The following is a 15,108-nucleotide window of genomic DNA, read 5'->3' as shown; positions in this document are numbered from 1 at the left end:
CACGTGGCCCCGTATGCTTAGTCGCAACTGCAGTTCTTTTCCATTTGTACTATTATGTCTCATTTCCAACAAAAGCTTAAAGTGCTTGTCTATAGGATACCTCAATACCCATTAGAGAATGGCAGCCCTGTCATGAAAAAGTTGGCTAAAGGCACTCCTCCTGTGGCTAATGTCGCCCTAGATCAGGGCACAGAGCTAGTTACAAAGAGGGAGGGCTAGAGGACAGCCTCGCTTGACCATACGGCCAACTACTCTTTAGCAGTGGACAACCTGTGCAACTGTACACGGTGGCTCAGCTAAACCAAATTGAAGCTTATTTCAGCATGACGAAGAGGACGGTCTCCTTTCCACAGCACGTCCGACTGCACAAGCAGGGACAAGGCGGTCCTCTGCAAATTCCCTTCTCGAGGCAGCCCCAGGTTGCGGGCCAAGTATCTGAAGACCTGGGTCTTTCCCTCTGCTGCCACCCATTCCTGCGTTTCCTGAAGCCTAGTGTCTGGATACTGGGCCAGGACACCGCAGGGGGCCGGAGCACTTTGGAGGCCGAAGGGCCCCTGGTTTCAGGGGGTGTGGGAATCGAAGGCAAAGGTCAGGAGGACAGCAGCGGCGGAGCCGAGTCTCGGAACCGGGTGGCACACTTCTGCTCTGTGCGCTTTCAACTTCTCCCTTCACGAAATGCCCCCAGTCCAAAGCCAAACTGGATCCAGCCTGCCTGGCTCCCACCAACCCCGCGGTCTTGCTCCCCACCCGACTCGCGCGGCCTTCTCTGTCCGGGGACGCGCTGCGTGTGCGCTGACGTCCACTCGGCCCTTCTCCATCCGCCAACGCAGAGTTGGGGCCTACCCTGGTGTTGCTCCCACCCCAGATGTTCCTCCCACTCCAGGTGTTCCTGAGCCAAAAGGGATGAGTGAAACAGGAAGGCCTCGTAAGACGTGTACCCGTGAGAGTCCCCTGACTCCCGAGGCACACATCACCCCCCCACCCCCACCCCGGCACAGAGCGCTCCTTCCTTTCCCCGGACAAAGCGTCATTTCTGCATCCTGAAGAGGAGGAGATGGCCCGAGGGGAGCAGCATACAGACCCACGCCACGCAGGTCTCGGACAAGGGCCTGGCCTGTGCCAAGTTCAGGAGGAAACTCAGAAGCCGCAGACAGGGCCCTCTGGGGGGTCAGTGGTTGAGCCTTAGGCCCAGGACATGACCCCGGGGTCCCAGGATCGAGTCCAGCATCGAGTCCAGCATCGGGCCGCAGGGAGCCTGCTTCTCCTTCCACCTGTGGCTCTGCCTCTCTCTCTGTGTCTGTGTCTCTCCTGAATAAATAACTGAATCTTTAAAAAAAAAAAATAGAGCTTATGCGGCGGTGGGGGGTGAGGGGGACAGAATGAACCCCGGGGCACTGGGTTGGTTGGAGATGCCAGTGGAAACCCATGTTTGAGCTTAACAGACATCAGCGGGCAAATAGAAAGATAATTTTGCTGCTAACAGGTGTCCCTGATATGATGCGTCAAGAACGACACCTCACCCCTGTGCCTCTTGCTCCTCAAAACCCATAACCCCAGTGTGATCACGAGAAGAACAGGGCAAAAGCCCCGAGTGAGGAGTGCGCTACAAAATCCCGGACCAGTCGTCTTCAAAACGGGCAGGGTCATCAGGGCCAAGGCCAAGGCGAGCGACGGTCACAGCTCGTAGGGGCCCAAGGAGACATGCCGTTCCCCCGTGTCATGTGTTGTGAACATTACGGAGAAACGAATGAAGCCGGAATAAAGTGGGGCTTCCACTAATAATAACATATCGACGACCGTGGCACAGCAGCAGAAGACGCCAACCACAGGGGAAACTGGGTGGGGGCGCTACAGGGAAGAGGGACCCCTGGGTGGCTCAGCGGTTGAACGTCTGCCTTAGGCCCAGGCCGTGACCCCAGGGTCCCTGGATCGAGTCCCACGTCGGGCTCCCCGCAGGGAGCCCGCTTCTCCCTCTGCCTGTGTCTCTGCCGCCCTCTGTGTGTCTCTCATGAATAAATAACATCTTTAAAAATAAATAAATAAATAAATAAATAAATAAATAAATAAATAAACATTCCAAAGAAAATACACGACCATATAAACGGAGCGAGGCTAAGACTCCCTGCGTGCACACGGGAGTCAAGACACCTGCAAGAAAACCTGAAGCTTCCCGCTGAAAACACTACACGAAGGGAAGCAAAGCTTTTTCCGAAGAAGCAGCAGATCAAGGCGGAAGGTGTGGACACTCGTGATGTGTTGATCCCCCCCCCCCAAAGATGCTTGCTGTGGCATTGCTGGTAATTTAGGGAAAAAGGACAAACCCAAATGTCAATCGATAGGAGATTAAGTAAAATGTCACAGGCCCACGGTGTGTACAGCAGAGAAGGGGGGGGGAGGGCGGGGTGGGGGGGAGCGCGCAGGTCCACACACCCCAGAGCACAGCTCTGGCTGGATCAACACGACCCTCGACCCTTCTTCGGAGCTCTGTTTCCCTTCCAGCTCCCGAGCGCAAGCCCCCTCCTGAGCCCGTCCTCCATCTCCCCTCCCAAGTGCCACGCACACTGCCCCATGTCATCCCCCCACCCGCTCTTCGCTCCTTTTTCTTTTTTTCCTTTTTAAGATGTTATTTATTCATGGGAGACACACAGAGAGAGGCAGAGACCCAGGCAGAGGGAGAAGCAGGCTCCCCGTGGGGACCCCGATGCGGGACTCGATCCCAGGACCCTGGGGTCACACCCAGGGCCGAAGGCAGACGCTGTACCCCTGAGCCTCCCGGGCGCCCCCAAACTTGGCCCCCTTCTGTGACTCCTCCAGACGCAGTTTGGGGGGCACCGCCTCGAGCGGCCTGGTCTACGCAGCCCAGCAGGCCCGGCCTCACGGCCTCACGCAGGCGCTCTCAGAGGCCAAGCATCCTCTGCTTCCTTTTTTCAAACTCGGCATTCGTTTACAGATTAGTGTGCGCCCCGCTCAGGACTGGGGGCTCCCCGAGGGCAGGGACCTATCCTGGTACCCCAGGCACCCAGCCCAGGGGCTGTAGCATCAGGGCAAGCCACACAGAAGTTTCTGGAGTAAAGGGAGGTGGAGCTCACTGTGCGCCCCGACGGGCCCTCCCTCGCTTCCCCACCCCTCCCGGGAACCCCCTCCCCGAGGGACTGTGGTTATTCCGTTTTCATAGGTAGGAACTAAAACGCCAAGAGGTTCATGGCCCAGGTTACTCTGACGGCGCAAGCGGGCTCTGACCTGTATCGGGTGCTCCAGGGGCAGACGGGGCCCAGGGACCTAGAACGACACCTGCTCTGGTGACCAGAAGATTACCAGTGACATTCGACAGAGCAGTGGTGACAGTAGGATCAAAAGCCAGGTGCTGGGCAGCCCGGGTGGCCCAGTGGTTTAGTGCCGCCTTCAGCCCAGGGTGTGATCCTGGGGTCCGGGGGGTTGAGTCCCACGTCGGGCTCCCTGCATGGGGCCTGCTTGTCCCTCTGCCTGCGTCTCTGCCTCTCTCTGTGCCTCTCATGAATAAATAAATAAATAGAATCTTAAAAAAAAATCCAGGTGCTAAGGGGCTTCACAGTGCTGGGGGGTGAGGGCAGACCCTGTCCCCTGAGCCCACTCAGCAGTGAGCCCAGCATACCCATGAAGCTTCTGGAAAGGGTGCGCGGGCTGCCACCCTCCCGGCTCCCACCGCCATCAGAAGCACGGCCCGGCAGCTGGCACGCGAGCTTCTCTGCAACCTAGACCCAGTCTTTCCCCGTCTCTCCCTCTCAGTAGCCTCGGACCTCAGGCCACCGCCCCCCGCTGCCCGCCCTCAGTCTGCAGCCTTCCCCACGCTTCCCTGGGCAGGTGTGCACCTGCCCACCCTGCGCCCTGCTTTGGAAAGTCGCCGGAGCTTGCATGCGGTGACCCGGTGCGGCCCTTGGGCCCTGAGCGCTCGGCGCCCTGCACAACACAGAGGGGGCTCGAGGCCCCTTGCATCTCTCCTGGCATCCCAGGCCCCCTCCAGGCTCTGCCCCTGTGCAGCCCACACTCAGCTTTGGTGCTTAGTATGCCATCCGGTGCTTACTATGCCATCTGTTTTTGGAGGAGGAAGCAGGCTTGCAAAGGTCCAGTAATTTGCCCACATGAACCGAGAGCCCTGTGGCACTTGTCACAGGCTGCCCTACGCTTTATTTTCTTGGGTCCATTTTCCATTCTCTACCAGACTGTGTAAACCTTTGGAGTCCGAGGGCTGTTTTTTCTCAGGCAGCTCAGCCTTGTGCACCGATCAGTTGACAAATATTGGTAAAAATGGAAGGGAGGCACAGACGATTACATCGGTAAAATTAAGGGAAGGTTTTTTTTTTTAGTTTTTAAAAGATTTTATTGATTTGTTCATGAGAGACACACAGAGAGAGGCAGGGACACAGGCAGAGGGAGAAGCAGGCCCTATGCAGGGAGCCTGATTCGGGACTTGATCCCAGGACCCTGGGGTCACGACCTGGGCCGAAGGCAGGTGCTAAACCACTGAACCACCCAGGCGTCCCCAAGGGAAATTTTTTAAAGTGTGTGTGTGTGTGTGTGTGTGTATACACATGTGCATATAAATCTTTTCTGATTATAATATTACTACATGGTCCTAAGCATTCAAATTCGGCACGTATAACGTGTAAGACGAAGGCCCTCCAAATGCCACTCGTCAAAGAAAACCGATATTGACGATTTGGCCTACGACCTTCAAGAGAGTCCCTCTGTGTATAGTGACCCAGCGTTACACACAATCCTTTTGCACAAATGGGACCGCGTGACAGGTACTAGTCTGCACCAGTTTTTCCACGTGGCCCTGCTTTGAATCGGTAGATCTGTCTTATTATCATTATTCTGATTTGCAGTGGCCTGGCTGGACGCACCGTACGGATATAACATTTTACTTAATGAATCTCCCATTGATTGACTTTTGGGTTTGTCCTAATTTTTTTTTTTTAATTACGAACAGTGCCACCAACAAACATCTTTGGAAGGAAAGAGACTGTAACGGAGCCGTGTGCAGGTGAGGAGAAGGGCCTGCAGAATGCAAGAGCGTGTTTGTTCAGCACGTAGGGTACACCCCCGATGGGCAGGGTTTCTGAGCCGGAAAAGGCAGCGAGCCAGGAGCAGGCTGGGTGGGGTTTTAACTTTCTTTCTTTTTTTTTTTTTTAAAGATTTTATTTATTTATTAATGAGACACACACACACACACACACACACACACACACAGAGGCAGAGACACAGGCAGAGGGAGAAGCAGGCTCCACACAGGGAGCCCAACACGGGACTCGATCCCGGGACTCTAGGATCAGGCCCTGGGCCGAAGGCAGGCGCTAAACCGCTGAGCCACCCGGGCTGCCCGGGTTTTAACTCTCCAAGGGGAAGAAACCCCTAAGGGGGGCCCAGCTCTCCTTGAGGAACAGGATAGGCATCTGGGTGCACAGGCTCTTCGGGGGAAGAACCTTGGTTTTGTGCGAAGGTGCCGGACACCGTGACACAGAACATTCTGCATTGGAACAAGTGGGTGTCGGGGAGCCTCCAGCTTCTCTGGGACAGAGGAGGTGAGGCTGGATCCTTGGGGGCAAGAGCGTCGGCTCGGGGAACAGGTTCCATACCAGAGTCTGGAAACAGGAGAGCTTTGGGGAACAGTCGAAGCAGGAGAACAACCTGTTGGTTGGAGGCCCAGGGCTCGAGGGGAGAGGAAGGCTCCATAAAGTCTTCATCTGATTCCCCACCATCCCAAGTACCATGTTGCCCCCCATCTGATTCCCCACCATCCCAAGTACCATGTTGCCCCCCATCTGATTCCCCACCATCCCAAGTACCATGTTGCCCCCCATCTGATTCCCCACCATCCCAAGTACCATGTACATGTTTTCTTTTCTCTTCCCTTCTAATTCGCCTTCTCCAATCTCCAGCTCTCTTAAAGGGGTGTTCTTAGAGTTGGAAAAGACCATTTTTGCTTCTTCCCTTCTGCCTCTGCACCCCAAAGGGCCTGCGGAACCTCCTTCCAGGTCACAGACCTTCTAGAAGATCCCGCCAAAGGCAAAGGCGTTAGTAGGCACGCTGCCACCAGGTGGCGCTCCCGGCCCACTATTTTGGTCTCCCTGAACCAGGCGGATGGGTCCTTTGTGCGTGACAAGGCCACAGGCGTGTGAAAATTTAAATCGCCGTAGAAGTGGATAAAAATCCGCACGTGTATAAAAGCTTTATTCCTCGTTTGGGGGCCGTTTCCGTGACGGCAACCCACGTTGCTAAATAAAAAGAAGTGTTATTCGTGGTTTGGCCTATGGGCCTCAAAAGGGTGTAAAGATTTAAGAAAAGCGAACCCTGCGAAACTATCAACATTTGGTGCCCCGCCTGGAAGTAGATAGAGAATTTTAAGTAAGCAACCAGCTAGAGAAGGCTTCATTTCATGGATCTGGAGTGATAGGAAATGAAGCTCAGACTTCCCAACGTATATTCCAAGTCCACTGAGTTTGATTTTGAGAAAACAAAGCCAGATTATATAGGGAATGGAGCCAGGTAGAAAATGCTCAAGTGGTGGAACCGTGGCCCGTGTCTGTGGCCGTCAGTGTACCCACCGCCGTGTGCAGAAAGGAACCCTGATTTTCTAGGAGTCACTTGCATTTTCATCGCTGAGCTTCATCCTACCCGACTCTCCCAAAGCCTAACTCGGACTTTCAGAGCCTGGGGGAGCCTTGCACCCCAGGGCTTGAGTGCAGTTCCCGGGTCTGATGTAGTGACACACCGGGGTGGCGTGTGTGTGTGCACGCACCATCCATTTCGTGATCATTCTGCACATAAAGTTGGCCCAGTCCCACCTTTCTCAGAACCAGCAATGGGCCCGCCTATTCCCTTCCCTCTTCCAAATGGATCCAGAAGCAGCCTTCTCCCCTTCCCTTTCTGGGGACCCAGAGGTCCTTGCATTGCTTTACCTCCCCCAAGCCCCCCATGATCCCCTAAGACGGGTAGGCCTTTAGAACACAAAATCCGAATAACTTACCCCGCACACGTCCCCCAAGGCAGCGTGCACAGAGCTGAAGGTCAGCGTGGACGCGATGGTTTTGCAAAGACTGGTCTTTAGATCACTTGCTTGGGGATCATCTGACTCTTATTTAAAATGCAGCCGCCAGGACGCAGGTATAGACACACCCAGGAGCCCCAGGGCAGGGCGGCTGAAGGAGGGCTCGGGTTTCCAACGTGGGGTTCCCGGCCCAGCAGCATCAGCATCCCGTGGGCCCCAGCCAGTTAGAGGTGCAGGTTCTCAGGCTCAACTCCAGACCTACTGAATCGGGAACTGATGAGGGACCAGCCAGGAGAGGGTTCACAAGCCCCTCGGGTGGTTGCTGCATGCTCCAGTCTGGGAACCAGCTGTGGGGGAGCAGTCATCGGTTCTCAGCTTGGCCTGCGTGCTGGAATCAGCCGTGGGCCTAAAATCCAAAAGGCCTGGCTATCCTCGGACCAATTCAGACCAATTCAGTCAAAATCTGCGTATGTGGGGCCCAGGTATGGGATTTTTACAGCGCCCTAGGTAGTTTCAAGGTGTGACTAAGGTTAACAAGCTACTGTGACAGGTGAGGGAGTCACTAGCTCAGTCTCTGTGACCGCCTCACGGTAAATGTGTCCTCCCTGCTGAGATATCCTGGTATCATCCCCAGCCTGAGAATCTGCGGGTCCGACTCTCGTGATTCATGGACAGGCCTCTCCCACCGTTCTGCTGGCGCGGATTAAAGACTTAAACGTAGAAAGTGAAACCATCAAACTCCTTAAAGGAAACATAGGGGGAAAGCTCCTTGACATTGGTCTTGGCAATGATTTTTGGGGGGACTTTTTAAAAAAGATTTTATTTATTTATTCATGAGAGACACAGAGAGAGAGGCAGACACACAGGCAGAGGGAGAAGCAGGCTCCTTGCAGGGAGCCCAATGTGGGACTCGATCCTGAGACTCCAGGATCAGGCCCTGGGCTGAAGGGAGGCATTAAACTGCTGAGCCACCCAGGGATCCCCCCCCTTTTTTTTTTAAAAAGAAGGCCTTCAAATGAAATTTCATGAAAACAGGCTGTATCAGGAAAAATGTAAACTCCCATGTGACAATGGAGAAGATCAGCTATACCCAGAGTTAGGGCAAATATCAGAATTCAATTCTGAATGTTGCAGATAAAGAACTATCATGAGGTTGGGGCATCTGGGTGGCTCAGTTAAGCGTCTGCCTTCGGCTCAGGTCATGATCCTGGAGTCCTGGGATCGAGCCCTGCATGGGAGGGCAGATCCTGTTCCATGGGAAGTCTGCCTATACCCCTCACTCTGCTCATGCTCTCTCTCAAATAAATAAATAAAATCTTAAAAAAAAAAAGAACCTTCACAGTTTCATGCAAACTGACATTTGACTCTACTTCATACTTTTGGATTTTCTTATTTTTCTTCTTGGAGGATCATAGGAAAAAGCAGAACTGGGGAAATATAGGAACTTGGAGCAACAAAAAGGGACTTTCCTCAAATAAATTTTAAGCAGGAAGTGGTCAGCATTCTCGTGCTTAGATAGATTATGGAAAATGAAAAATTATATTTAAAAAAGCCTCCAGAAATGAGCTCTGGGTATCTGAGACATTTCTGGAAAGTTTGATGGAGTCATAGCCAAAGAAAACAAGAGTAGACCAAACAGTGATTGGGAATAGGTAATGGACAAAAGCAAAAACGAACTATTGGGACTTAATCAGGATAAAAAGCTTCTGCCCAGCAAAAGAAACAGTCAACAAAACTCAAAGACAACCTACAGAATGGGAGAAGCTATTTGCAAATGACCCATCAGATAAAGGGCTAGTATCCAAGATCTATAAAGAACTTATTAAACTCAACAGCAAAGAGACAAACAATCCAATCATGAAATGGGCAAAAGACATGAAGAGAAATCTCACAGAGGAAGACATGGACATGGCCAACAAGCACATGAGAAAATGCTCCGCATCCCTTGCCATCAGGGAAATACAAATCAAAACCACCATGAGATACCACCTCACACCAGTGAGAATGGGGAAAGTTAACAAGACAGGAAACAACACATGTTGGAGAGGATGTGGAGAAAGGGGAACCCTCCTGCACTGTTGGTGGGAATGGGAACTGGTGCAGCCACTCTGGAAAACTGTGTGGAGGCTCCTCAAAGAGTTAAAAATAGACCTGCCCTACGACCCAGCAATTGCACTGCTGGGGATTTACCCCAAAGATACAGATGCAGTGAAACACCGGGACACCTGCACCCCGATGTTTCTAGCAGCAATGGCCACAATAGCCAAACTGTGGAAGGAGCCTCGGTGTCCATCGAAAGATGATGGATAAAGAAGCTGTGGTCTATGGATACAATGGAATATTCCTCAGCCATTAGAAACGACAAATACCCACCATTTGCTTCGACGTGGATGAACTGGAGGGTATTATGCTGAGTGAAATGAGTCAATCGGAGAAGGACAAACATTATATGGTCTCATTCATTTGGGGAATATAAAAAATAGTGAAAGGGAATAAAGGGGAAAGGAGAAAAATGAGTGGGAAATATCAGAAAGGGAGATAGAACATGAGAGACTCCTAACTCTGGGAAACGAACTAGGGTTGGTGGAAGGGGAGGTGGGCAGGGGGTGGGGGTGACTGGGTGACAGGCACTGAGGGGGGCACTGGACGGGATGAGCACTGGGTGTTATGCTATATGTTGGCAAATTGAACTCCAATAAAAAATATACAAAAAAAAAAAAAGAGAATAGGTAATGGATGGAAAAGCTAACAAACCGGGTGTCGCTCCTTACATGAAAGGATCTTAAAGCAGAGTATGAATATAGTGCATGAAATGTTGAGCATAAAATTTATACACGGCAGAAATGGTTAGTAGAAGAAAATGCTCAGATACTATGGACTAAAAAAAAAAAAGATTAAAAGTATCCACCGTTTAAAAAAAATAAAAATATCCACCGTTTTGGAATATAAAAATGATCATATATCTAAGGTAATAAAATGAAAATAATAACATAAGCTAATATTCATGGAGCACGCGGTAGATATCAGACTCCAGGCTGAGCGCTTGTCATGGATGAGGTCACTTAGTTTTACAAGTAACCTATGCAGAAGTTAGACTTAGCAATTTTAATAGCACGCATACATGCACATAAACACAAATATACACACCCGTGCATATATATGTGTGTGCAAATGCACGCAGAGCCACACATCTACAGATGTATATATATCCCAGATGTATATAAGGGATGTATAAGCGAGTGAGCATACCATGATCTTTGAGTTGGTGACCTTTGTGGGACGCAGGCATGGGGCCCCCAAGCACCATGCGCACCCAGCGACAGTGTTCATCAACTCACTGGGTGGGCATGGTGGCAGGGGAGAGCGGTTAGTGGTCAGATTATTCAGAGCTGCGAGTGGAGGGTGCTCAGCAAGAGAGGTTGAGAGTGGGAGAGTCGGGGACATGGAAGAGGGGTCCCGTCTTTGCTTAAAGCACAGTGTAGTGTTGGCGGCCACCATCCATAGAAAAACAGCAATACGTCTTAGGGGATGAGGGCTGCTCACCCAGTGAACTCGGGTTTTTCATCCACACCTGCGCTTGCAAAGGGAGACGCATGACCATGACCCCCCCACCCCATGTTGAGACACCACGGAAGCAATGGAAATAAATGGTCAACAGAAAGACTTGATCATCTATGGTCTTCAACATTTTTTGACCTTGTCCTCTCATCAGGAAACAACAATGAACACACATCCCTACAGATTTCTGTGTTAACACAATGGGGATGCGATAAAATAGCCACAAACACACTTTTGAAAAGATGGTACCTATTAGATTTTCGCCCCACACCTGGCTTTGGGGACTCCGCCAAGGGGCTCAGGAGAGGACCATCAGCAGCCGCGAGGTTCCACTAGGTGGCGCTCTGCGACGTGTCCTCTCCTCGTCAGGCCTGGAAGGACCTCGAATCCAGACCTAAATCTGCCCGGTGTTCTCGTGCAGAACTGCCAATGCTATGCAAAGGCTCGCCCTCCCGAACAGGTGTGGGGCGGAGGAGGGGATTAGGGGCGGGAGCCACTCGGGTGCAGCTCCGCTCCCTAGCGGTGGGCTAAGAGCGCCCCGGTTATGCACAGAAGGGGAAAGAGAACGTGAGCATAGCTGGGGGAACTCAGGCTTTGCTTGCTGAAGTGACCCCCCCCTTAACAGTGCCAGGTGTCCCCAAAGAAGGCGCAGCACTTCCCAGACCAGCTGCGACAGAGGCGCCTGGGACAGTTGGGGAAATGCAGATCCCTGGTCCCAGAGATCAGGCTCTGTGGCTCGGAGGCCTGCGACCCGCCTGGGCCCCGAGCCCCTTAGGTGATTCTTGTCCCCGGGAAAACTGGAGAACCCACGGCGCATGGAGCCGGTCAGTTTGGGGAAGAAGCAGCGGACTTAACCCTGTGCGCTCCCCCATCTCTCTGAGTTACCGGTCCTCGTCCTCGGGGAGATGGAGCTCGCAACAGCCTCGGAGGCCACGCAGGGTCCAATGGAATAAGGGAAGCATTAATTTGCATTGGCTGCTTAAGAAATGTGACTTCTGGGGCGCCCGGGTGGCTCAGGGGTTGAGCCTCTGCCTTCGGCCCAGGGCGTGATCCCGGGGTCCTGAGATCGAGTCCCGTATGGAGCTCCCTGCATGAAGCCTGCTTCTCCCTCTGCCTGTGTCTCTGCCTCTCTCTCTGTGTCTCTCATGAATGAATAAATAAAATCTTTAAAATAAAAAGAAGTGTGACTTCCTTCCCTCCTCCTCCCCTTCCTCCTCCTCCCCCTCCTGCTCCCGCTCCTGCCCCCCCCTCCTCCACACCCCATTCCATAGCAGGGTCCGCCTCCTACACTATTCTTCCTAAGATCCTCCTCACTCTCTTCCCACCGCCTCTTCCTTTGGGGACCTGCCCTTGGGAATTCGAGCCGAACTTTCTCGAGAGCTTCAGATTCACGTTGAGCGTCCTGTTTCCTTAGGCGGCCTGCTCTGGAGAGGCGACCATCTCGCGAATGGAGGCATCAGGATGTGTCGGTGGGGAGGAGTCCGTGTTAAGGCCATAGCGGGCCGGTATACATGAACCGGGTATTTCAGTTGCCGGGGTTCTAGGCAGAGGTCACTAAGTCGTGGGAAATGCGGGCCTACGACAGACAGGTCGCTCTGTCGCTGCTGGAACTCGGACTCCGTGCATACCACTGGTGACGGCGTCCTGCTTGGTGGGCTTCCATGGGGGCCTGGCCCGGGGTGTCGCCCCCTGTCCCGGGGTGACCACCGGACGGCAGACTGCTTGTCATTTCCACAGCAGCCCCGGGGACTCTCCTGGGCCATGCGGGCCCCCTGGACAGTGAGCCGCGGTTATGGGCTCGTGGTGGTGCTACTAGGCTTTGGCTCAAGGTGTCACCTCGTGCACCTCGCCCTTATGAAAGCGCCTGGAATCTACGATCCACTGCACCGCCTTGGCCACTGAGGGGTGAAGCAGTCGTGTGTGACACGAGACAGATGTGGCCTCCTGGGCGGCCGTGCCTGGCTTTGGCCCTCGGGGGGGCTCGCCGCGCTCAGAGCCGTTTTGTGTGTGTGGAAGCAACTGCCCGCCTCCCCCTGCACACCGGTGGCCCCTAGGGATGTCAGGGGACTGCCACGAGGCCACCAGGACTTCCTCTCTCCTTCCAGATCCTACCAGACTGCTGCCGGACGATGCTGCTTATGAGACTGGAACTCAAAGCTCCTCGGTCAGGTTAAGTCTGGGCTCTTCCAAAACATTTAATTAATATAAATCTCCAAGAGGGAGAAGGGATATTTGTACATGTAGAGACATACAGCCACTGGGGGTGCCTGGGGGGCCCAGTGATTGAGCGTCTGCCTTTGGCCCAGGATGTGATCCTGGGGACCCAGGATCGAGTCCCACATGGGGCTCCCTGCATGAGGCCTGCTTCTCCCTCTGCCTGTGTCTCTGCCTCTCTCTCTGTGTCTCTCATGAATAAATAAGTAAAATCTTAAAAAAAAAAAAAAAGAAAGAAGGAGGATCCCAGGTGGCTCAGCGGTTTAGTGCCACCTTCAGCCCAGGGTGTGATCCTGGAGTCCCGGGATCGAGTCCCACATCAGGCTCCCTACATGGAGCCTGCTTCTCCCTCTGCCTGTCTCTGCTTCTCTCTCTGTGTGTCTCTCATGAATAAATAAAAAAACAAAATATTTTTAAAAAATAAAAAAAAGAAAAACAAATATAGCCACGGAGCCAAATGGTGAACATGGTAGAAATGGGTTAAGGTAATCTTAAAGGCAGAGGACCAGATCTTAACCAGTTTCTTAATTGACATGGTTAAAATCTGAGCTAAGTAGAAGGAATGTGAATTCCTTTTTAAAAAAATATTTTTATTTATTTATTCATGATAGACATAGAGAGAGAGAGAGGCAGAGACCCAGGCAGAGGGAGAAGCAGGCTCCATGCAGGGAGCCCGATGCGGGACTCGACCCCGGGTCTCCAGGATCACACCCTGGGCTAAAGAGGGCGCTGAACCGCTGAGCCCACCCCCACCCCTCCCCCCGGGCTGCCCCCGGAATGTGAATTCCAAGGTGGCCAGAGGGGTCTGGCCGGGGCCCCGGGGAGGTCTCACGAGCCAGGAAGGTCGCCCTCCCCGAGGCAGGGGGGACTCACTGCAGGTGTGTGCCAAAGAGATCAGTTATCAACCAACACGACACACAAAACCACCGCTTCCAGACACAAGACTCCCACCTGCAGCCGCTGCTCTTTCTCTTCAGTGGGGGGCATGGCCCGAGGAGGCTCGCGGTGGCGGCCACAGCCAAAGAGGAAACGGAGAGGGAGGTGGAGGCAGGAGGGTGCGCCCGAAGCGGGGGGAGCCCGCCCGGCTCCCAGGGTACTGCCACCAGCCGGCCTGGGACCCCACGCCAGGACTCGGGGACCCCGTCTCCCCTTCCACCCTTCCCTACCACCCGGCCAGATGGGGGTGGGTCGCTTGGGCTCCTGTCCTCCTTCTTCCCACCAAGTCAGTGAAATGGGCTGATTTTGTTCACCTTCAGAGGATCCGAGGGGCCCCCAGTGTTCCTTCGGGTCACCGGCTGCCCCTGAGCCCTGGCACCCGGAATCCCAGGAGGGATGCGCCCGCCCCCTAGCCAGGGCTCTCTGCTCACTTGGGCGCAAGTGGAAGATGCAGAGGACTGATCGAACCTTCTCCCCATCCCCATTTCCCACTTCACCCAGATGTGCCACCCATGTCTCCCATCCGTCCTGGTTAGGATGAGAAGGTGACAGAACCTAAAAAGCCGGTTCAGGGGCAGAGGCAGCCTCACCAGAGGGAAGAGTGTGGGTCCTTGCCTGGCCTTTAGTTCCCTGGCGGCCTCAGGACCGAGGCGCCCAGGCTCTCAGGTCACCGTCCCCCTCATGTACTCTGTACTTTCCGATTATGTTTGAGAGACCATCTAGACCTTGCAGTGTCCAATCAGGGCTGGGAACAGATGTGAGGATGGGGCCCAGAGCCCCTGGCTCGGGAACGGGGCCATGATCACACTCGTCCCCTCTCGAGAGAGACGCCAGACGCTTGCTTTGCCTTTTCCCAGCCATGACATTTGCCCTGCCCAATGCTTGGGTCCCCCACCCCTACCCCCGGCTTGGATCCCTCAAACACTTGGGTCCTGAGTCTTGCTGAGGCACAGGATGTGTGTGAGGAGGAAGGACACAACCCCGCAAGTGCAGGGGTGAAAGGAGCTGGGCGCCAAGCCTAGACAGCAGAGTCGGGGAGGCCCTTCTGGAGTTGAGCCAACCAGAGGTGGGTCAACCGAGCAGCAGGACATTCAGAGCTTTGGAGGGGACCCGGCAGCCAGACGCTCCTAGCAGCCTGAGTTCTGGCTCCAGGTGCACGGAACTCCGCGGAGGGCCCTCTCAAGGTTGAAAGAGTGAGTACCCAAGAGTACAAAGAATTTAAAATGAAAACCATTTGTCGATGTGCTCTTGGTTGTTGCCTACAACAAAGCGTGTACATAACCTCCTGTCAAAATACGCTGTGGTTTCTGAGATGCATTGTTTTCACTTTCCCTTCCCCTTAATCCATTTCAGAAGATGTTTAAGCTGTCTTC

Source organism: Vulpes lagopus, chromosome X, assembly GCF_018345385.1.
Source record: "Vulpes lagopus strain Blue_001 chromosome X, ASM1834538v1, whole genome shotgun sequence".
In the NCBI taxonomy this organism is placed as follows: domain Eukaryota; kingdom Metazoa; phylum Chordata; class Mammalia; order Carnivora; family Canidae; genus Vulpes; species Vulpes lagopus.
This window is presented reverse-complemented; position numbering follows the sequence as displayed.